Below are 25,254 nucleotides of genomic sequence, written 5' to 3' on the forward strand. Positions count from 1 at the left end.
TGGTAGGCCTCAGACAGGAGAGACTCCATCTTTCCTTCTGCTCCAGCAGCTTGGGACACTTCTAGAGGGAGGGTGATGTTTTAGTTATGAGGTGTTATTCGCTCGGAGAGAACCGGTTCAGGCCGGCCCTTATCGAAGGAGTGTATTTTTCCCCTGCCGAAGACACTACATCAGGCCGGCCGGCTGGGAACGTGTCCTTGGCACGGGGAGGTACAGGAATTTGGTGGGCGGCAGGTTTCGAGCTGGAAATTTCCATGAGAGAATGCACCTCTATATTAGTGAAAGTCTGAGTTAGATATGGGCACTTGCTTCTAGACCATAGGCGGCATCTGGCCGTTAGCAGAAAAAGCTACTACTTATTCCAGGGAAGACAGATGACGAACTTGAATCTAAAGTGGAGAGAGTAGCCGATGAGGAAGAGGTTCCAGTGACTCGGAGAGGGAGAAGGGAGTAGATCCGCGACTGCGGAGGTGTGACTTCCAGGCGAAGCCGAGGCACAGAGGGAGAAGGGAACCTAGATGACCATTGAGCACAGGCTACATACAATCCAGGTGATGTCGACCCCTTTTTCTTTGAAGTGTATAACTTAACCTTTCACTTTCCTTGCAGGTTATATATATATGATGTATTCTGCGAATGTGCATGTGGCATTTAAATAAAGTATTTAGCTTGTCGTGAGTTAGCATGTGTTGTGTATTTTTGTATAGGAGGATAGCCTATTCTTTTAGTCAGAGTTAACTCAACATGAACAGAGGTTAATCCTGGTCAGGTAAGTGGTAACTGGATGAGGGGGAAAACGAGCCCCTCGAACTAGAGAACAGGTTGTGCTCAACTAATAGTCTTTGTGTGATCTGATATATGGTAATCCCGATTCCCCTGTCATGTACTACGGTAACAATAGGATGAGCTCGTGCTAAGGCTGCCGTCTGGTAGGAGATTCTGGGTCTGACTGAGGCCGCGAGACTATGTGTGTTGCTGCCGGCTGGGTAGGAGATTCTGGGTCTGACTGAGGCCGCGAGACTGTGTGTGTTGCTGCCGTCTGGGTAGGAGATTCTGGGTCTGCCTGAGGCCGCGAGACTGTGTGTGTTGCTGCCGTCTGGGTAGGAGATTCTGGGTCTGCCTGAGGCCGCGAGACTGTGTGTGTTGCTGCCGTCTGGGTAGGAGATTCTGGGTCTGACTGAGGCCGCGAGACTGTGTGTGTGTTGCTGCCGTCTGGGTAGGAGATTCTGGGTCTGACTGAGGCCGCGAGACTGTGTGTGTTGCTGCCGGCTGGGTAGGAGATTCTGGGTCTGACTGAGGCCGCGAGACTGTGTGTGTTGCTGCCGTCTGGGTAGGAGATTCTGGGTCTGCTGAAGGCCGCGAGACTGTGGTTGCTGAGATCGCTAGACGGTGAGGTCTTGATATATATATATAATAGGAATTCCCTGTCCTTAGGTGGTACATATATATGTGGTTATTTAGGTGTAAAAAGGCCCTAGGGAGGGGGTAACGTTCTGGTTTGGGTCAGGAGGGCTCTGTAGAGCGGGTTCCACCCGATCTGAAAACCCAAGCAGAACAGCCACATAATGCTGTTTCACTGAATCAATGGAAACTTGTTGCTTTTTCTTTTCCCAGGCAACAGTGGTAATATCCCTTCATTGCTAACACCAGTACAGGCTTCTAATAGATTGGGGAAAACTCTTTCTGCTTCTCATTCCCTCTGTCAGAAAGCCTCCAACCTTCAATAACCACCCAATCTCAGAAGATGATGAAGAGATGGTATGAACCTCAGTGAAGCTTGAAATCATGTAACAGATCAAGAAATGATCAGTCATCTGGATTCTCAACTTCAGGAAGATCTTGCACATATATTTTGAATCCAAACAACATTTCATAAGGTGTGGTTCAACAAAGACTTGGCATATTTTTTTTAATTTTCTGTGCACTATAGAATTGTTTTTATTACTTATTACCCGATGTGTCACGGCTTGCTTGTGCATACAGTTGGCTCTCTCAATAACGCCATTTGAACTAGGCCTAAATAGATGTTAGAATTGGAGATGGACTTCCACCTCAGCAAGTTTTTCCACTAATTCCTTCAAAGTAAAAACTGTCTTATGAACTCAGTGAAAGGTATGAACTCCACCAATTATTACTAATTACAGCATCTCTTATGTGACTGCGCAATCTGTACTTTTGAACTGTGGCCACCTACCCACAAACATGTGCAATCTACCTCTGTCAAAATACATGTGGATTTGTTTATTGGTTTGAATGGACTGACATGATCCATGTAGAGGGCGTGGAAGTGTTGGGCTGCCTTTTTTAAATGAGTTTGTGGTGGCCTTAGTATAGTGAATGATTGATTTGTTAAGAAATAGCACACTGTAAAGCTTATATTCTAGTTTGTTAAGGCATTATCAGCTATAAATACCGCTCCTGGAAGATGTGAAGTGTATCTGAAACTCCTGCATATGCTGAGCCTGCTCCTTGATGGGTTGCTTTTATCAAATAATGTTGGGCTAAATAGTTGAGTGGACTTCGATCTTTGAAATAGTGACTCTCTGAAGCCCGTCTTGTTCAGGAAATAGTTGTGCTACTCTGTTAAGGCAGGAGATGGTGCTTCTTTGGACTGCTGAGAGCATATCCAGGAAGGTGTTGGATTGTGATCATGTTACCACTGCCACCATGTCTGCAATTGTGTAGCAGATCTTGCAGTCTGATCAACAGCTGGATTGTGTTTGGAGTGAATTCCCCTGGTCTGGTGGCCCAGGATGTGCTAGCCAGCGACCAAAGGACTGTGTCTTTTGTAGCAAGCAATCTGTGCCCGGAGATGTTCTGATTCCTGAAACACCCCTTGCAAATGCTGTAGAAGTTGTACAGTATTGCTGTTTACTACCTGCTGTAGGCTGTTCTGACATATCTGTGCAGAAAATGTTACAATGTTTATGAAATATTCATTAAATGCTTTTATTTACAATGTTTCTGGAATTATTTGTTGATATTGACGCAGCGTCTGTGCTTTTAATGTTAGATTTCACTTAAGTTGTACATCTCTGTTGGCCCGCCTCATGGCCCATTGCACCCAGTGCACACATAAAGCATGGGCATTTGGTATGCTTTCCTTAGTTGCAGCCTCTGGGGAAGGTCCCTAAAGAATGCTCTCTGAACTGCTGTGACAGATGTTTCTATTGAAGCACAGTGATCTTTTTATTCATATTACTAGATCGGGTTTGATGTCCCTTGTTTGCGAGTGTGTAGTTGAAATCATGTCTTTTTGCAAGTCTTTAATAATTTCATTGTTTTCTTCATTCCAGTTTTTCCTCATGAATGTTGGGGTAATTAGCTGATACAATTAACTGGTAAAACAAAATCCCAAAATTCAGCAATCCCATTTGTTTGAAGTATTTGCAAGCTCTAAGGTCCCACATTTCTCTAGGAACCATTGTTCAAGTAATTTCCTTCACTGAATAACTTCTATTAAGCTTATTTAATACTATGTTTGTTATACATATCTCACCGACATAAGAAACAACACTCAAATCATACAGAAAACTGCTGGCCTATTCTTATATGCCATAGGCAACCTCAAAGAGCTGTACTGTAGTCCTCCAAATATAAATGAGGTTAAATAATATAATTAAGAGGCTATTTGTGGGAAAACAAACCATTAGTTATGTCTATTTTGGTTTTGTCTTTTTTAAGTGTGTATTATCTTATTAATCCAGTACTATATGTGTTTTGCACAGCATAAATGTTAGTATGTTGGTCCAAACAGCAATAGTCCACAACTAATCTCCAAGTCTGGTCTAGCTTCAATACCTGCTAAATCTGGATGTTCATTGATTGATTATGCAATGGGTGATGATTCAGTGATAGAAAGATTCATCCAAAATTTGTTTGAGGTCTCATTTGTCCTCCAGCTTCTACTGATTTTTACTCGGGGCTCATCCTGTAGGTAACAGGATAAGATGTAGAACTACATTTTTGGCCTAGCCTTCTTGATTTTTCCACTGATGGAGGTGTCTGTAGCACCCAATTTGTTGTTTACCTGTACTGAAGTAGTTGGGACACTTCAGAAGAAAAGGCTCCCATTTTAACTTCCGCCCTAGTGGTGCTTCAATTATAATCTTTTGGGGCATGTCCTCTTCCACAAGCACTAAATCAAAACAATCAATCGAGTCTAGAAAACAATTGAGACTGTCCACTCACTATTTGTAAATTCTAAACCAAATTAAGCTCATTCAAATGACAATCCAGTGATTATATCTAAATAAAGTTAACTGTGTCCTACACATTCAGAAGGGATTTGCACTTCAGGTTGGCTATTGCTATTTCTGATGCATTGTTTAGTATGGTTACTGTCCTTTAACCTCTCTTCAACAGGGCCCTATTTCTGTGAGGCATTCTGCGTCCTGGTATTGGCTACCTTCGACTTCTGAAAGTGCTGATTAGGATATTCTGATCCTCTACTGTCCACGCTCCCCTGATGATAGGCCTGCCCTTTAGGAAGATTGGGCCTCTCTAAGCAAATCCGGTCTCTTATCTCTCTGATCCTCTGAAGATTCAGAATAATGCTAATCAGAGGGCTGATGTCTCTCTGAAGACCTAATTCCTCTTCTAACTCTCAAAAATAGATTTCTTGCTCTTCAATAATATTAGTTTTTCTTTTTTTTAAATCCACTTCAGACTTTTTCACTCTCTCTCTCTGGGATTGTTGCGCCTCTTGTTATTTACTTTCTGGTTATTCTCATTTTCTGACTTTGGTTTTAATTGAGACGTCTGTGACAAGAGTGTCTCTACTCTTCCTAAATATGTTTTAGGATTTCATACAATAGTGCTATTGAAGGTATGCCATGTGTGGTAGTTATAAAGAACCAAAAATACTTCCCCAAGATTGGTATTGCTGTGAATTTGGCACATTTCCCACTGGTAGGACCATATTCATTATTCAGTGTTTACTCTGAAGAGTCAAATGAGGATACAACCCTTTGTAGCTGATATGGTTTCCTAGCTACCCAGAAGAGATTTCATTTTATTTTAGCCGGGCAACACCCCATTATTCCATTTACAGTCTCTAGATTAATGGCTATTCAGTGTTTACTCATGAAGAGTCAAATGATACACCCCTTCTAGCTGATATGGTTTCCTAGCTACCCAGAAGAGAATTAATTACGTTTAGTTTGGCAACACCCCATTATTCCATTTACAGTCTCTAGATTAATTGCTGATGCTTGTATGTGCACAGATATCTCAATGTTACCTGTGATCTTAGTCCCTCACTCCTGCAATACAAACTATCTCAATTTGTTATTTCTGTCAGCTATCTGCTTGTTTCCACTAGTGGAGTTCAATCCTTTTCTGGATGTGAAATGTATGTGGCTAATGTGACCATGTCTGTCCTGGAGGACCATAGCATGCATGCGGTATCACATGCAATAATCTGCTATTGCACACAGTAATGTGCTCTATGCAAGTTAAAGGCAGTTCAATAAAGACATACGGATTGTAGTAATTTACAGGATATATTCTTGCATACTTTACAAATAGCCCTGCTGCATCTATATCTTCTATTTCAATCCAAAAATAGAATACCTCAGCAGTATACATAGGGTCAGCCCCAATCACCAGCTCAATCTCACCCTCAGTGAATGGGAATCCACCTGCTGTCAAATGGGTGGTCAGGGTGGGGCACACATTTTCTGGTATATGTACAGTCTTCAACTCTACCTCCTGTAACAATTCAAAATTAGTACTAGTGATTTGGTTGGATTTATTTGTGTCACTTAAGAGCAAATCTTATTCGGACAAGTGGAACACTTTTCCTATAAAGGAGACCATTGTAAAATACCTCTGAACATCTTTTATTAGGCTTCTGAGTGAAACTTATTTTGGAGTTCCTGGGTTCTCAGGGGCCAGAGGGGGTCACACACAGTAGATCCCCTTATCCCCAAAATATGCCATTTCCAGAGAACAGAGGAACTGGCAGGCGTCTCTCACCCCTCGAGTAAGTTGTATTCTGTTGGACGGGGAGTGTTAGGAGTCAGATGATGTCAGAGAATGTCTTATCTGCAGGTGATAATAAAGCAGAGCCCAGCTTTTGTGCCGACAAATCAAAATGCACACACAATGGATGTCATTTTACCATTTTATGGAAAATTATTATTCAGAATTTGTCTGCAAGTTATATGAATCATAATGTTGATGATTATTATAAAAAACTCTGCACATAATGTAGGAACCTGATCTTGCATCACATATCCCTATACTAATAGTCTATCTCCTATCTAATACGTCTAAATATTGTTTTCCATTTAAGGTGTATGGCTGTATTACTTGAATGAGCTTTAATTATGACAAGCTGTATATAGTTATGCCGTCATAAGGTCAGCAGTCAGAATTAATCCTTTCAGCATCTCCATTCAGCAACTGGTCCAGGTGTCTAACCCCGCCCATAGAACTGAAGATTATATATCTTTACCTCTAGTGGTATCTTATAGAGTAAGGAGAGTCGCTCATGCTCGGCCTCGGTTTTGCTACAAAAACGTGCAAACAATGCCCCTTTGTAGAAGCATACAGAGGTTATGGAAGCAAATGCTACTTCTTTCTTCTGGATTCTAGGACATATCTGCACATGGTTATCATTCTTGTAACTGCTGCTAGAGCATGACCCCAGACAAGTGGAAAGGTTTCCTCTCTGTATGTTAAATTGAACAGTGACAAAAACATATATTTTCTAAACAAACAAAATGGCGATCAAGCACACTGTTAATGTTACCATTCGAACAACTAGTTCACTGTTCCTAGGTCCTATGTCTATTACACATATTGCATTTTTATTTGATGTCATCATGTTTGTTAGAACTGGGGGTCTCTAGTTGGCAATGGTTTGCACCTTTTTCAAAATAGGGACCCTTGCTTCTAGTCAGGGTAAGGGGGGGCTACACTCCTAAAATAACCCCTGCTCAACCCTGTGGTAGCTTGGCACGAGTAGGAAGGCTTATCTCAGAGGCAGTGTGTAAAGCATTTGTGAACACATACAGTAATACAGTGAAAACACTACAGATGGACACCAGACAGGTTTTATAAAAATAAGTAATTTTAATATAAACTTAACACAAGACCCAAAACGACAAAAATCCACAATACAGTATTAAGAAAAAATGACTTTTAGATGGTAGAAATAGCTTAGTTCAAAGATGATGGTAAATGAGACATGTTTCTCACAAAGTACCTTTGAATGCGTCATGCAAGATAAACAAAAGGTTCGCAGGGAGAACGATGCGTTGGTTCCTTTGCAGCGGGGGGGGCGATGCTTCTGTTCGTCAGCGCTTGCGCAAAGTAGGCGATGTGTCTGTTCCTTACTGGAGAGGAGGTGATGCGTCGGGTTGTGTTCTGGTTGCGATGCGACAAGATGGTGCCGCGATGCGATGATCCGGTGCGATGCGACAAGATGGCGTCTTTGATGCGATGCGACAATGTGAAGACGATGCGTGCACATCCGACGGCCGTGTGGCAACTCTGGAACTTCTGAGCCGCGACAGGCCCTGCGACACGCTTCTCCGGTGATGCGACAGCGACCCTTGCGGTGGCGACACGCTTCTCCGGTGATGCGACGACAACAGCTGCGACAGAGACACGCTTCTCTGGTGAAGCAACGGCAACCCTATCGGTGGCGACACACTTTCCTGATGATGCAACGGCAATAGCTTCAGATGCGACATGCTTCTTCTCGTTGAGTCATGCTTCCAGCTCCCAACAATACGCAGGCTTCTGCAGACAGAATTCCCAGCAAGGAAATTCAGGGGGGAGTCTTGTATCCCTGAGACGTCAGCAGGAGGCAAGCACAGTTTAAGCCCTTGGAGATTCTTCTTCAAGATGATGAAAGTTCAATAAAAGTTCCTTCTCCTTTTCTTGGCAATAAAGAAACCACTGCAGGCCAACCCCAGAAAATAGCACACTGGCACAGGGGCAGTCAACTCCTTCAGCTTCTCTGGTTCTTCTCCTTGGCAAAGGTCCGTCTTGATTCCCGGAAGTGATCTAAAGTCTTGGGATCTGGGCCCCAATATTTATACCAGTAAATCCTTTGTCCTCTGAAGGCAGGGGGTGCCTGTACCTAGCCAAAACCAGTTCTCTGCAGATTCCTGTCAGGAGGTGGAGACAGCATTGTTGAAAGCAGACCTGGCCCAGGTAGCAGATAGGAAATCTCCTCCCCCTACTCTCTATTCTGAGGGCTCAGGGGAGTGAAAGGAAATCTCCACCCCCACTCTCTATGCAGCCAAGGTCCTATTCAGTCCAGTCCTGACTCATCAGACTGCTGGAGCCCAAGTCCTCCTGTCACTCACAAACCAGACATCCAATACACAACCTAGCAGAGGCAGGCTTGATGATTAGGCAAGAAAATACCCACTTTCTAAAAGTGGTATTTTCAAACATAGAATGTTAAAAACCAACTTCACTAAAAGATGTATTTTATCATTCTGAGTTCAGGCATACTAAATTCGTTTTTCTACCATGTTCCCTGGGTCAGTTAGGATTATTAGATGTTATAATCAAACTGCCCCTTCTGGCCTATGGGGACAGGTAGCCTTGCAATGGTGAAAAACAAAATTGGCTGTAATTGTATCAGGACATGCCACACACATCAGGACATGTCCTACCTCTTACTTACAATGCACCCTGCCCTTGGGCCTACCTTAAGGGTGGCTAACATGTAGAAAAGGGAAGGTTTAGGGACTGGTAAGTGGGTGCACTTACCAAGTCGACATGGCAGGCCTGAGACACATTTTACAAGCTGCTTCTGTGGGTGGCACAACCAGTGCTGCAAGACCACCAGCAGCATTTGATTTACAGGTCCTGGGCACACATGGTGCACTGTACTAGGGTCTGACAAGTAAATCAAATAAGCCAATCATGGAGTCACTAATCCATTACATCAATTTACAATAGGGAGTACCTGCACTGTGGCACTGAATAGCAGTGGCACTGAATAACAGAGGCACAGTGCCCAAAGCATCTAAAACCAGCAAAACATATAAAAAAACAGAGGAGACATCAGCAAAACTAATGGAAGTGAGACTCACACCAATGGTACTATATCTAACACGTGTCCCCTCCAGCTGAAACGTAGGGAGAACTACCCAACCTCTTGGGAGTCCTCTTCACCAAGGCGGAAAAATCTGGACAGACCATCAGCATTGGTGTGTTCTGTACCAGGGCGGTGTTCCACCGTGAAGTCCATCCCCTGTAGGGAAATGGACCACCTTAAAAAATTTAAATTCTCACCCCTCATCTGCATCAACCATCTGAGGGGCCTCTGGTCGGTCTGAACCAGGAAGTGAGTCCCAAACAAGTATGGTCTCAACTTCTTCAGTACCCAGACCACAACAAATGCCTCACGTTCAATTTCACTCCACCTCTGTTGCCATGGAAGTAACCTCCTACTGATGAAGGCTACAGGTTGGTCTAGGCCATCCTCATTTATCTGTGAAAAGAACAGCCCCAACACCATGCTCTGAAGCGTCTGTTTGGACAATGAATTCCTTTGAGAAGTTGGGCGCCTGAAGCACGGGTGCTGTGCACATGGTAGTCTTCAGGGCGTCAAAAGCTTTCTGACAGGTGTCAGTCCAGTTCACTTTCTTGGGCTGCTTCCTGGAAGTCAGCTCAGTCAAGGGTGCAACAATGTTGCCATGCCCCTTGACAAACCTCCTGTAGTACCCAGTGAGTCCTAAAAAGGCTCTCACCTGTGTCTGGGTTTTGGGGGGTTCCCTTGCCAGGATGGTATCAATCTTGGGTTTTAGGGGCGCCACCTGGCCGCTTCCTACATTGTGCCCCAAGTACACCACGGAACCCTGCCCGATCTGGCACTTACTTGCCTTGATCATGAGACCTGCTTTCTGCAGAGCCATCAACACTTCCCAGAGGTGGTGCAGCTTCTCATCCCAGGTGGAACTAAACACTGCGATATCATCCAGGTAGGCGGCACTAAAATCTTCCAGTCCAACCAACACCTGGTCAACCAACCTCTGAAAGGTAGCAAGGGCATTCTTCATCCCAAAGGGCACAACCCAGAATTGGCTGACCTCTCTTTGGCCCCATCAGTTAAGGCAATCTGCCAGTACCCAGATGTCAAATCAAACGTACTGAGGTACCGTGCAGCCCCTAGCCGATCAATGAGCTCATCAGCTCTGGGGCTGGGGTGCGCGTCAGTCTTGGTGACTGAATTGAAACCTCGGTAGTCCACACAGAACCGGAGTTTGGGTGTGGCACCAGGCACAGCAGCCGTCGGGACCAAGACCACTGGGCTGGCCCAAGGTCTGTTAGAGGACTGAATCACCCCTAAGGTAAACATCTTGGAGACTTTCTCCTTGATGTAAGCTCTGACCCTGTCAGTCACTCTGTTAGCTTTGTACTCAACAGGAGGACTGTCCCCAGTGTCTATATCATGGACACACCACTCAGAGACACCAGGAACCAGGGAGAACAAATCAGAGAATTGTCCTAACAGTTGGCAACAATCATTCTGCTGCTCAGGGGTCAGCGTTTGCAGAGAGGCTTACACCATCCACTGACCCATCTTGCTCTGTCGCAGACAGGAGGCCAGGAAGAGGCTTTGTCTCCTCCTCCATTCCAGCATCTGTCGCTAGGGGCATCCCCACTTAAGACCTCTCTAAGTGGGGCTTCAGGCGGTTAACATGCAGAACCCTCAAAGGGTTCCTGGGAGACTGCAAGTCCACCAAGTAGGTGACATCACTCTTGCGCTCCACCACCTCAAATGGTCAGGTCCACTTATCCTGGAGCACACAGGGCTCCACTGGGGCCATGACCCAAACTTTCTGTCCAGGCTGAAACTCGATCAGAGTGGCATTCTGATCATACCACCATTTCATCTCTTCCTGGCTGGCTTCCAAATTCGCCTGAGCGAGTTGCTTGAATTGCCTAGTGTGGTTCCTGAAGGCCAGCATGTAGCTATATATATCCTGGGGAGGTTTCCTGGGAGCTTTCTCCCAGCCTTCCTTAACCAGACTCAGAGGTCCTCTTACTGGGTGACCATACAGCAGTTCCAAGGGACTGAACCCTAAGGACTTATGTGGCACCTCACGGTAAGCAAAGAGAAGGCATGGCAAGAGGACATCCCACTTACACCTCATAGGTTCTTCAAGCCCCATAATCATGCCTTTGAGGGTCCGGTTGAATCTCTCAACCAGCCCATTACCTTGGGGGGGGGGTAAGGAGTGGTGAACTTATAAGTTACTCCACACTCCTGCCACATGGACTTCATATACTTGGAAATTAAGTTTGTATCACGGTCTGACACCACCTCTTTGGGGAACCCCACACGGGAAAAAATCCCCATCAATGCATGTCCCACCACAGGGTCCGTCACTGCCCTGAAAGGGATGGCTTCCGGGTACCAGGTAGCATGGTCCACCAAGACCAGGATAAACCTGTTGCCCATGGCTATCTTGGGGTCCAGAGGCCCCACAATGTCAATACTCACCCTTTCAAAGGGGGTTCTAACCACAGGGAAGGGCTGGAGAGGAGCCTTGTGGTTCCTCCCACTCTTTCCACTTGACTGGCAAGTCTGGCAGGTCCTACAATAAGTATCTGATCTCTTGCGCACATGGGCTCACCCAGGCTCATCAACCTTCGGCTCGCTATACAGTAGACCATTCTCTCAGTAGATCCAATGTGATCCAGACTGATCACCTGCTGCCTGGTTTGTGGCCTCTTTCCGCAAACCCACAAGAGAAGGGCACTTCTTCTGTTCTTCACAGAACTCCTCCCTGGAGGGTCCTCCTTCTTGCTGCCAATGGGTCAGCTCAGGCAGATCCCCCAGTTTGGCCACTTGCTCCCCTGTAGGTTCCAGGGCATCCCCCTCAAGGTCTGCCTCCTCCTGGACCGTGGGAACTATGGGGCCTGGTTTCACACGCTCCCTACCTCTTCTCTTCAAGGCAGGTACCTGGGCCATGCTTTTAGGCTCCAGGTCTTCTTGAACACCCTTACTGGCTGCCATAGACCGAGTGGTCACACATGCCCACTCAGGCAGACCCAACATCTTTAAATGAGACCTTCTCTCCACCTTAGCCCAAGGAGAGCTCTCTAAATCATTGCCCAACAGACAATCCACAGGCATGGTTGGCCTCACAGCTTGTTGAAGAGTACCTGAGACCCCCCCCTACTCAAAGGGAACCTGAGCCACCGCACATTGGCTCTCTGAGTTGTCCACGGCAACTACAGGGAAGAATGCATGGGGGATCACCTGCTCCTTAGACACCAGCCGACAACTGACAGCTGTCACACTGGCTCCGGTATCTCTCAGAGCCTCCAGCCTATGGCCATTGATGATCCCCCACTGCATGTATTTTTTAGTATTATCAGGCAGCTGTGTCCTAGGGACCATCTCACAATCTCCTAAAGAGACAAGGTACATCTCTGTGGGACCCCACCCACCTTGGGCACCTATTTCCTCCCCTCTCAGGGCTACAGTTGCCATCTGATGGGGTGGCGCATGGGGTGATGGGTTGGGATCCTTCTGGGGACACTGGGGATCATACCAGCGGTGGCCCACTTGCTTCCACTGAAAGCATGTAGGGGGGCCCTTGCAAACAGGTTTACCTGTCAGGACCTCTGGTTTCTTCTCAGGGGGAGGCTAGGAACCCTTCCCTTGGCTCCCTTGGGAATTACTTTGCGGCCCTTTCTGGAACTCCCTCTGTTTACCCTTGTCCCCCCAACTCTTCTGCTGGAGACCCTGCCCACCTTTGGCGGAGTCTCCCACATGACACTTGTGGACCAGAGTACTCACCCAGCAGTCTGCCTCCTCAGCAAGCTTCCTAGGGTTAGTTGGCTTGCTATCAATTAGGTGCTGGCGTAGCTCTGGAAAACAATTACCAGACAAGTGCTCCCTTGAAAACAAATCATAGAGCTCCTCAAAAGTACTCACTTTGCTACCCTTCACCCAACCATCCATAGCTCTGCAAAAGTAAGATACATACTCCACCCAGGTAGTTGCCTCCAGTTTCTTACATTTCCTGAATCTCTGTCTATAGAGCTCTGGTGTAAATCCATACCTGACCATCAGGGTTTCCTTCATGTGGGCATAAAGCATCCTATTCTCACTGGGCAGGTCTAACAAAGTATCCCTCCCATCACTAACAAAGCGGCCCCACAACCCCGCTCTGCAATCCTTCTCAAGAACCCGGTGGGCCAACATTGCCATTTCATAGGCTGCAAACCACTGCCCAGTATCCTCATGCTTATGAAAATCTTTGATGACATCCTTGGGGAAATATACCCTGCCTTCTGCAGGCACAGACGGTGCGCTGCCACCAGAGGGTCTAATTTTTAAGCTTTTAGCTTTAAACTCCATTTCCCTCAAAAATCTCTCATGTGCTAATCTCTCTTTTTCCCTTTCAAAAGCTATCCTGTTACTCTCAAGCTCCAGCTTCTTACTCTCTAGGTCCCTTTGACCCTCCATCTTGAGCTTGGCCAGCTCCACTTTGTGCAATCTATTTCTCTCCCTGTCCTCCAGCTATCCTGGGGACAGGCCCTGGGAAGAAACACTGCTGCCTACGGGGGAAGACACTCTCTCCCTGGCTGGACCCAATGGCCCATCTAACTGCCATTCTGCATCCCCACCCTCCTCTGCAGGCTCTTTCACATGCTCAGAGGCATTTCTTGCTTCCATTCAGGCCCTCAGCACCTTTTGGAACTCCTCCTTTTTGGTGAGGCCTGTAGTAGCAACTTCAAATTTTCTACAGAAGTGCTTCAGCTGTTTCACAGTGTATACAGCCACCTTCACTTCATCAAACTCTAGATCCATAGATGCTGGTTTGCTCATGGCAATAAGAACTGGCAGTCTTTAGCAAAAATAACAGTTCCAAGGAAAAAAATCAACAAAAAATGTATGTGGTTGTGTTTGGTCTGCACTCAATAGTAGTGTACACCAATCACTGTATATGAGTCACAAAGGCCAGTCCAGAAATCCCCACCGCTGACCACCAATGTTATAACTGGGGGTCTCTAGTTGTCAATGGTTTGCACCTTTGTCCAATTAGGGACCCTTGCTTCTAGTCAGGGTAAGGGGGACTACACTCCTAAACTAACCCCTGCTCAATCCTGTGGTAGCTTGGTACGAGCAGGAAGGCTTAATCAGAGGCAGTGTGTAAAGCATTTGTGAACACATAGGGGTATATTCTCAAGAACTTGTGATAACTACAGCAAAAGTAGCTTAACGCAACTCTTCACATCGCAGTCTATCGCGGGAAAATAACACCATGTCAACGTGGAATTCTCAACACGGCGGCACCATGTGATAGACCCATGACAACGCATCAAATGACCGCATTAAAACCAACGCGACGCCGCAAAAATGCGAAACACGAATGCAAAAAAAGCTGCGATGAGGCCAATCACGATACCAAAATCAGCAATAACCAGTGATAGGCCTGCAATTCCCACGTGTCATGCGGGAAAATGCACTATAAAAGCAGAGGAAAAAAAGGGGGGAAAAAAGAAACTGTGTAGCACCATGGATGCACCCGGACCGAGTGCAGAGTCCAACGCAAACCCCACAATCCCCACAGACCACCAGCAAGGAACCTCGTGGTCGGTGAAGGCAAAGGAGAAGACGAAGAGGCAGATGGGGTGCAGTCCGCAGGAAAACCAGATCAGCGTCACGGAGGTGACAGAACACAACCACACACTGAACGTTAAAATGACAAATGTGAATGCAGTCGGAGTGTCGAGGAGGTCTATGGAGGAGGACAAGAGGCGCTGTCATGATGTGAAAAGCCAAACCAAGCACAAACCCGCTGCCAACAGGAAGGCAGCATGGGCAACAGGAGGTGGAAGTCCTGCGCCATAGGAGGAGCTGGAGGAAACGGAGGCCACAGTCAGGGTGGAGACGACGCAAGGAGTTGGGAGTCCGGACACAGCTCGATGGGACCTGACACAACATCAACAGGGTGAGTAATGACCAGGGCCTGGGGGGACGGGGGAGAAGGGCACAATGTCACACATGCACAAAGATGTGTAGCACACTGCACACCCACAATGACCCTGAATCATGTCCCTCATCCCCGTGGCACACTGCAGCACACACACAGATCAATAACAGCACATCCGAGGACAATGTAGCACAAAGTGCAACACCGACACTGCAGAACAGAGGACACAACTGGGTCCACTCATGCACAGAAACAGGCCAATCACATCTAACATAGCAGGAAACTGAGATGGAAATGCACGTGTACAATCACACATCAGTCATGTAGTCCAAATGTCCACTGTACCGCAACAAATATACAGCACCTCCCAAAAAGTCACAATGTACATTGTCATACAGTCTGCATGTAAACTTGAACAATGTGCCAACATACATTCCAACACAATGTCAACATGCATCTCTCCTCCACATTGCAGATGGACAAAAAACAACACCTCCAGCAGAGCATACCAGACCGCTCATCAGTGATGCTGGAGAGGACACCACACCTTCGACACCGACACCCTACAACAGCCCATGGACTTCTCAGTCAACCCATCCCTATGAGCAGGGCAGCCACACAGAGGAGACCCCAGCCCTTGCACAGACCACACAGCAGGAAGCATCCGCCACCATGGCTGGCTGCCAACACTTCACCTAGGCACACATCGCATTCCAATGCCAGTTGTCAGGATGCCAAAAGGAGGTGGCCAACCAGGTGCGGTTGGGGTCAGAGCTTATGGAAGCCGAACTAGATCACATATGTGGGTGTTCAAGTCCCATCAGGGACCACCTACCCCTCACAAAGGAGACCCACACCGCGACAGATACACATGCATGTGCACATTTCCTGCAATGAACCACGCCCAGAGCCACGGAATCATCATTCACACCCCCACGCTGGACCTCAGTACGACGGCCCAATCCACTCCTCTGATGCATTTGGTGGCTGACGACAAAGCTACATGTCCAAGGTCTTACCCGCTGCCAGCGGTGACATGGTTGCATCCACTGTACACAGCACAATGTGATGTTGGAGGCCCCAGGGTCCTCATGCATACATATATAATGACCACACGGACACACGCAGATAGTTTGTGGAAATGGCTATGGGCACGTGCGCCCGGACCCTTTATTGGCAGTGTCACATGTACAGTGACGCCTGTGCTGGATGGATGTGGGGTGAGTGTAAGCCAGCCCACACAGAGTGGTTGGTGCTGGCAACAACTTGAACAGTGAACACCATTAAAACGGAAACAGAAAACATCAGCATGACAGAGACAACTGCGGTGCATCATGGTGGTAGCCGAAGCAAGTACAGAGGTCACCCAATTTGCAAACAGAAGTGTCCTTGAGTTGCAGTGCACTAAGGTTGGGGCACTAGAGATGAGTCTGCTCATGTGAAAGAAATGACGAGGATTGTGTCCCTTCTGGTTATTCCTGATGCAGCTGCAGTGGGGTGTGTTACACATGCATCATCTTCCTCATCATCGTCCCAGGTCTCCCACACTGCCTGAGGTGACATTGCTGCGTGAGCTCACCACAGCACACAACTCATTCAGAAATGGTCCCTGAGTCGTGGTGCACTGAGTTAGTGGCACCTGGAGTGCTGAGCAGGCAGATGATGACATCCACGACAGGTTCAAGCAACTCCGTTAGTCTGCCAGTACGGCTGTTTCGACTCTGGCAGTTGGCATTTGGAGGAGGTCCTGGCGGATGTGGCGTGTGCCTCCTGCGGTGATGCGATGTCCGGCACGGTCAGAACTCGATTTAATTTTTAATGTGTGAGCCCTGGTAGACCACACTCGAGTCCGGAGGCAGCGGACAGCGCAGTGCCACGGACACATGGCGTTGAGGACCCCAAGGCCATCGTCTCAGAGGCCATCCAATATCTCACTGGACAGAGTTAGTGGCCCTGGATGCACTGCGGCCAGCACAGGTACACCGGCACGGGACAGTGACTTGCGGTGCAGTGAGATGGGCCACGCAAGCTGAGCGGGTCCTCATCGATGTTCAAGGTGAATGTGGCAGAGGGCTGCGGGTGACAGGGGAAGGTGTCGTCTAGGGCATGATGCAGAGGGTAGAAACCATCCGGAAGCAGCAAATTGAGGAGTGGAATGCTACAGCCTCGTTTTTGCCAAAAAGTCAGTATCACTGACATGATGATGAAGACATCCCCAAGTCCATAGACTCAGTCACCACCAAAGGCCAACCAGAAAGTGTCCATGGCTGTCGGGGAACAGACTTAGTGGCACCAGAGCTGTAAGTGTATGCAGTCTGCAATGAGGCCAGTACAATGACATCAAAACTGCCATAAATAAATCAAGACTGAGTTCCCAATGTGTGACCTACTCAACTGCAGTGTAGGCCGAAGGCAGTAGTCAGAAAAGTACCACAGACAGGTGTTGTGCGGGATGCTATGCACAGAGTTGGTGGCACCACATCGAAGGGAGTATAATGACATGAATGCAGCCACAAAGTGTGTACTCTGCCATTGCGTAATCAAGACTCAGTTCCAAATATGCGACCGACTTGGCAGCTGTGTAGGCCGGTGGAGTATGTAAACGAGAAAGGAGTACTGCAGGCCTGTGTCGCTGAGGCCATGATGGTCTGAGGAGGCTGCTAAGCTTGTGGGCCTTGGGCATGCACCAGCATGTGGTGGGCCCTCCTTGACACACACCGGTGTCGGCAGATGAGCAGTGAGGCTTGGCTGTGCGGAGTCAGGCATGACGTATCGGGGACCGGCATCCCGGGGTGCAGCAGGTGCACAAGTTCGCAGGCAACACCGCTCACAGCGACGGCGTCGGCCTCGTGGCGGGCTGGGAGGTGCCGCCCTGGCAGAGATGTTGGGCCTTCCGGAACAGGACCATGCCCAGAGCTACGTGGTTTTTATTCACACACCTATGCATGCCTGGCATATGCCAGGCCAGCCCACTCCGCACACGCTTACAGGGGGGACGTCACAAGCTACATTTCCACGATCTTCCCCACTGGCTGGGGTGACATGGTTGCATCCACTGTCCACTACACTCCATACACCAGTGGTGTATGTGGACATGGATATGTCTGTGGTCTGCATACTGCAGTCTGTCCAGCACATCTCCGCCCACTTGGCATTGTGTACCTTCTCATTCATGGGTCACTTGCCTCCGTCGCACATGCCTGGTTCCCACCTCTCCCCACATTCTGCTATTGTGTGGCTGAGGTGCCATGCCGTTGATGGCTCATGTACAAGGCTAGCCCAGGTTGCCGCAGTAAGTTATGCTGTCGTGTCTGGTGGGTGGGCATGTTGTTTGGCATGTTGAATGTGAGTTTGTGACGTGTGCATTCCCAGAGTTGTGATTTGCATGATTGTGGAGATGGGGGGTGTGGTGTGTTTATTTGGTACTTGCCAACGAGCAGTGCATTTACATGGGTGCCATCCTGTTAGCGCTGGTTGATGATGGACTGTGGGTAGGGGTAAGAATCATGTACACTGCCTGTGTAGTTGGCAATGACATTGGTGGCGATTCCCTCGAGGTCCACTGTTGCCTGCACATTGATGGAATGCGTGTGCTTTCTGTTGAGGTAATTGTGTGCAGTGTCACCAGGGGACACAAGTAGGATATGTGTGCAGTCAATAGCACCCTGACACGTGCGGGAAGCCAGCTATGGTGTAGACGCCTTGCTTGGACTCCAGCTGTTCATGCACAGTATGAGGGGAGTATGGGTACTGGGGTACCAAGCTGATGATGGCATCTGAGACAGTTGTGATGAACTTGGATTGTGCAGGCTGTGAGACTCCTCCGACTCTGGCAGTTGTTGGTTGGAATGTACCAGAGGCCAACATGTGCAGCATAGTCAGCAGCTTTGTCTGTGGAGGGATGTTGGTTGTCCGCTGTGTTGGTACCGTCAGTCTGTGGGCAATGGTGGTCAGGATGCGTAGGACGGTTGTCCTTTTGAGCCTGAGGTGGGCAATGACATTCTCTGGTGTTGGGTCTGTCAGGTTGGTGTGTTTTCTGGAGATCTGCTGTCTTGGTCTGCGCTGACTCTGTGGTAGTCTGTGGGGGGGCAGGGGTACGGGGGTGGCAGTCCTGGGTGTGGTGGCAGCGGGTGTTGTGGCCCTGTTGGGGCTCCGTGCTGCATGATCAGTGGTTCCATGGCATCTGTTGTTCTTCAGGTGTGACTCTGGGCTGTGCTCCCTTTTCTTGTGCCGGTTGTCGTCCGACTTTGCACCAGGTCAGAGCAGGTGTTAATTTCCTGCTGCTAACACACCTTATTGCATGTTTTGTGTTCTTATCCCCGATCTGGCTGGTCATTGAGAATGTGTGGAGTGGTGTTGTCGCGACTTTTGGCTCTGGAACACCTACTCTGCATCTCATTAGCGATAGTTGCCGGGGTCATCCGTGGCGATGCTTTTTGAGGATGCTATCACCGCAAAACTGGTGATATCGTCTGATAGCACCAGCTTGTGAAGGGGCGAAAAATTTATCGCGACTTTGGCTGCGCTAAAGTTCTAATAACTCGGCGATAGTTCCTTGAGAATATGTCCCATACAGTAATACTGTGAAAACACCACAGATGGACACCACACAGGTTTTATAAAAAATAAGTAATCTGTATATAGACTTAACACAAGACCCAAAACGACAAAAATCCACAATACAGTAATAAGAAAAATGACTTTTATATGGTAGAAATAGCTTAGTTCAAAGATGATGGTAAATGCTACACCTTTCTCCCAAAGTACCTTTGGATACGGCACGTATGATAAAAAAAAAGGTTCGCAGGGAGAACGATGCGTCGGTTCCTTGCTGGGGGGGAGGCGATGCGTCTGTTCCTCAGTGATTGCGCAAAGTAGGCAATCCATCTGTTCCTTACCGGAGAGGAGGTGATGCGTCGTTCTCGGGTGGTGTTCCGGTTGCGATGCGACAAGATGGCGCCTTGATGTGATGCGACGATCCGGTGCAATGCGACAAGATGGCGCCTTTGATGCCGTGTGGCGACTCTGGAACTTCTGAGCCGTGACAGGCCCTGCGACAGGCTTTTCCGGTAATGCGACGGTGACCCTTGCGGTGGTGACATGCTTCTCCGGTGATGCAACGACAACAGCTGCGACGGTGACACGCTTCTCTGGTGATGCGACGGCGACTTTTGCAGTGGCGACACGCTTCTCCAATGATGCAACGCAACAGCTGCGGATGCGACACGCTTCTTCTCGTTGAGTCGTGCTTCCAGCTCCCAACAATACGCAGGCCTCTGCAAACAGAATTCCCAGCAAGGAAATTCAGGGGGGAGTCTTGTATCCCTGAGACATCAGCAGGAGGCAAGCACAGTTCAAGCCCTTGGAGATGCTTCTTCAAGATGATGAAAGTTCAATAAAAGTTCCTTCTCCTTTCCTCGGCAATAAAGAAACTGATCCAGCACGAAACCGGGGAAAAAGAAAGAGAGAGCAAATTATTACAACTTATCCTCCCTGCGTCGCAGACCCGACGTCACACTAGCTCATTCACACACGCACTCATTGGTGGGGCCCAAAACACCAACACTCGCACGTCTCCACTCACGAGTCTGCACACAGGAGGGATGATGGGATCAAGCGCTGGACATGTGGGGGAGTACCTTATTACCTATAGGGAAGAATAGGTATTTTACAGAAATATACATTAGCATCACCACCTATAGAATCCTAACCTTAAAAATCAAGGCACTCCAAGACGGACCAATTAGTTGGACTGGTTGATGGTGATTTAGAACCAGCTAAAACACATTTACTCTCTTCCATTGAAAAACCACAAACTCGTAATTTCTGTTAATCATATATTTGTTTATCTAATTATCGTTTGCAATTAATATTAGCATTTTGGTCAATCAAAACACAAATCGCATAACATTTATATTGACCTATTCTTGCTATTTGGATTTTTCCTAATTAATTTGGCTCTGCATAACCGAATTTAGCCGTTAAATTGTCCAAATAAAGCAGGCCAAAGCTCAAAGTCCGGAAGTTCTTTGCTCAGCATGTTACAGTCCCAAAGATCTCCAAAGGACCAGAAATCTTGCAAGCATTTGTCATCGTCTGTGGGGTCGATAGGGGTGTGCAGCCATCGAGAACCGCAGGATGCCTAGAATGCCCCTCCTTATTCTACTACCCTTTTTATAATGAAATTCGGGATAATATGAAACATTCTTAGGCTAAGAAGGCTGATGATTGGCTAGTTGAAAATGTCCGATTTTATATTGCGTGAGGTTCTCATGGATTTTGCTGGTTCACTTCCTCTGTCCATGTTGCCCTTATGCAACATTGTAGAAGTTTTGCTTGTATGTCCCAATTGTTCATTTAGACCAGATTTTACTGACTGAAGTTTGGCAGTCCTCCATGTTCCTATCCTTGACCAGGAACACTGTAACATGGGGTCGCCTGGAGGTCTACGCAGCCATCCGAGTCTGTGCAGTAGGCATCGCGCTCACAAGACGGTGGCCACTTCTGAACTCCATTTTGGACGCCATATTTTGGTAGGTCCAAATGCCAACTTAAGCAAAACAAACACAAAAGAGTAATTAATACAAAGAAATTAAGATTCTAATGTTAAACCCTCACTAATACCTTTATGTTTTAGTATTTTCCTAGCTTTTAGCGACATTTTAAGCAATAATACTCACCCTTACGGTCCATAACGGGAACGAAAACATCACAAAAACAACATAAATCATGGAATATCCTATTACCGCATGTACTACTATTAACATGCGTACATAATTTAGTTGTTAGAGTTATTCTGCCATGCAAATAGCAATAAGTCCCACGTGTAATTGGTGTCTAATAAAAAGGCAAATGGTTGATTAATATAACACATCAAACCGTTAGTCAAATTATAATATAAGTAGATTATATAATTAGTATTTTCATGCAAAATAGAGGCGGTATACAAAATTTTGCTTTGCCTGCTCCATCAAAACCACTGCAGGCCAACCCCAGAAAATAGCACACTGGCCTAGGGGCAGTCAACTCCTTCAGCTTCTCTGGTTCTTCTCCTTGGCAAAGGTCCGTCTTGATTCCCAGAAGAGATCTAAAGTCTTGGGGTCTGGGCCCCAATATTTATACTTGTAAATCTTTTGTCCTCTGAAGGCAGAGGGTGCCTGTACCTAGCCAAAACCAGTTCTGTGCAGCTTCCTGGAAGGAGGTGGAGACAGCATTGTTGAAAGCAGACCTGGCCCAGGTAGCTGAATGGAAATCTCCTCCCCCTACTCTCTATTCTATGAGGGCGAAGGGGAGGGAAAGGACTCATCAGACTGCTGGAGCCCAAGCCCTCCTGTCACTCACAAACCAGACATGCACTACACAACCTAGCAGAGGTAGGCTGGATGGTTAGGCAAGAAAATACCCACTTTCGAAAAGTGGTATTTTCAAATATAGAATGTTAAAACCAACTTCACTAAAAGATGTATTTTATCATTCTGAGTTCAGGCATACTAAATTTGTTTTTCTACCATGTTCCCTGGGTCATTTAGGATTATAAGATGTTATAATCAAATTGCCCATTCTGGCCTATGGGGACAGGTAGCCTTGCAATAGTGAAAAACGAAACTGGCTGTAATTCACTATCAGGACATGCCACACACATCAGGACATTTTCTACCTCTTACTTACAATGCACCCTGCCCTTGGTCCTACCTTAGTGGTGGCTAACATGTAGAAAAGGGAAGGTTTAGGGACTGGTAAGTGGGTGCACTTACCAAGTCGACATGGCAGGTCTAGACTGCACACAGGCTCTGCAATGGCAGGCCTGAGACACATTTTACAAGCTGCTTCTGTGGGTGGCACAACCAGTGCTGCAAGCCCACCAGCAGCATTTGATTTAGAGGCCCTGGGCACACATGGTGCACTGTACTAGGGTCTGACAAGTAAATCAGATAAGCCAATCATGGAGTCACTAATCCATTACATCAATTTACAATAGGGAGCACTTGTGTAACGCCCTGAACGTCTCAGGATCGTTTAACAGACACGACAATGAGGACGCAACCACTTGTGAAGGGTTAGTTCTTTTAATGAAGGCAAATAAAATACAAAGAACAAACAAAAGTTATAGTCACTGGAATCCTCCAGGCTAAGTACGTTACCAGCCCACAGCACGGATGGTCCTAACCGTCCTCTGCATATACGCCGATCCCGGCGTATGCCAACAGAGGGCAGAAATGAAATGGCCGACAATGCCAATCGGTAGGCTGTGAGGGGCACGAAGAGTGTTGGGGAGAATCGAGGAGTCAGGGAAACACCCAGCCGGGGTCTCTACCTGAAGGGAGCAGCCGCTCAACCTCTTCCTCAGACTGCACCGGGACGCGGAGTCACCTCCTGGTGATGCGTCACCGATACCCCAATCACAAGCAAGAAGACTGAACCGAGAGCAGCCGCTCGATCGATCCTGTGGACTTCCGAGTCTGTAACGCGGCAAACACCTCCTGGTGTGCGTTACAGCTGGCAGTCCCTGTGTCTCTGGTCGGGCTGGGAGTTACGACTCCAACCAGCAAAAGCGCCACTGCGCTTGGACTCAGCCGAGTCAAAAAGCGAAGCTCAATGGTTGACCGGTAGAGCTTCCGGGTCCTTCACAGGTGACGATGGGGCAAGACACGGCCCAGGGAGTAACGACTCGACCTACCTCCGTTCTTGCCTTACTGGAGCACCACTCCGGAACACTGCTCTTCACGAAGCAGGTACGTCGGTGTAAACACAATATCCGACAGCCTTGTACCTCCCGGTTCCTCCCTTTATAGGGCGTGTTTTCCTTGAGTTATGTAACAGCTCTCCTGTTTACATAAGGGCGTGTTTCCCTTGAGTTATGTAACAGCTCTCCTGTTTACATAAGGGCGTGTTTCCCTTGAGTTATGTAACAGCTCTCCTGTTTACATAACCTCTCAACCGCTAAGCATCCTGGGAGATGTAGTCCGTTTTCGCTGGTTACCGTTTTCCTCCCCTCGTATGACAGGAATTCTTGACAGTACATCCTCCCTCTCAGCGGCTCCCCACGGGTCCAGCGCTGGCAGGAAAACGCCGATGGAACAAGGAGACCAAGCGCGGAGCATGAACCCCTTCAGCCGGTTCCCATGAATGCTCCTCCGGGCCATAGCCTTTCCACGCAACCAGGTACCACAGCTTCCCCCTGCGCCATTTGGACGCCCGTATGCCCGACACTTCATACTCCACCTCCGACTCCACGCATACCGGCCTAGGTGTCCCAGACGGCTTGGAGGGTGCTGGTTTGAGCAATGATACATGAAAGACAGGGTGTATCCGCAATGACTGGGGCAAGCACACCTTCACGTTCACGGGACCCATACACTTGGTAATTCGATAGGGGCCCATGTACTTGGGATGGAACACACTGTTCTTTCGAAACCTCATGTTTCTTGTGGATATCCAGACGTAGTCTCCAGTGCGGTACAGTGGCCCGGGCCTTCTCTTCCTATCTGCCGCAGCCTTGTATCTTCTCTTGGCCTCTATTAGGACAGCCCTTGAGCGCATCAACGTGTCTTTTATGTGTGCCACCCTGTCCGCTGTGGCGGGAATCCTGTCCTCTCTGAACGGATGTAGAAATGGCAAGAACCTGGGATGTTGGCCATAGTTGCTATAGAACGGAGATGACTGTGTGGAGCTGTGAGTGGCGTTGTTATAGGCTATCTCTGCAACCCATAGCAAGTCGACCCATTCTTCCCTGCCCTGGTCCACAAAACATCGCAGATACTGTTTGAGCGTTTGGTTCAGGCGCTCGGTTTGGCCGTCCGTTTGAGGGTGGTAGCTGGTGGACAGGGCGGTCTTAACATGCAGCGCAGTGCACCAAGTCTTCCAGAATTGCGCAGTAAACTGCGACCCCCGGTCCGAAACGATCACCCCAGGTAATCCATGCAGTCGTACCACATTCTTTAGGAGTAGTGACGCCAATTCCCCGGCCGTAGGGACTCTCTTGCAGGGGATGAAGTGCCCCATTTTCGTCAAGTAATCCACCACCACCAGTATTGCCGTCATCCCCTGGTCTACCGGTAGGCCCACCACGAAGTCCAGTGATATGCTATCCCATGGTCTATCCGGGGTCGGAAGTGGATGTAAGAGCCCTTGGGTTCGGCCATGGTCGGCCTTCATGGTAGCACACGTAGGACACTCCTGTCCCCACCTCCTGACATCCACTCTCATGGTTGGCCACCAGAAATGCCGTCCCATGCTAGCCACCGTTTTTTCAAAGCCCAAATGACCTGCGCATGGAGAGTCATGGCACCAGATGAATGCTTGTTTCCTTAGCCTAGGCGTGGGTATC

Source organism: Triturus cristatus, chromosome 4_1 (assembly GCF_964204655.1).
Source record: "Triturus cristatus chromosome 4_1, aTriCri1.1, whole genome shotgun sequence".
Classification (NCBI taxonomy): domain Eukaryota; kingdom Metazoa; phylum Chordata; class Amphibia; order Caudata; family Salamandridae; genus Triturus; species Triturus cristatus.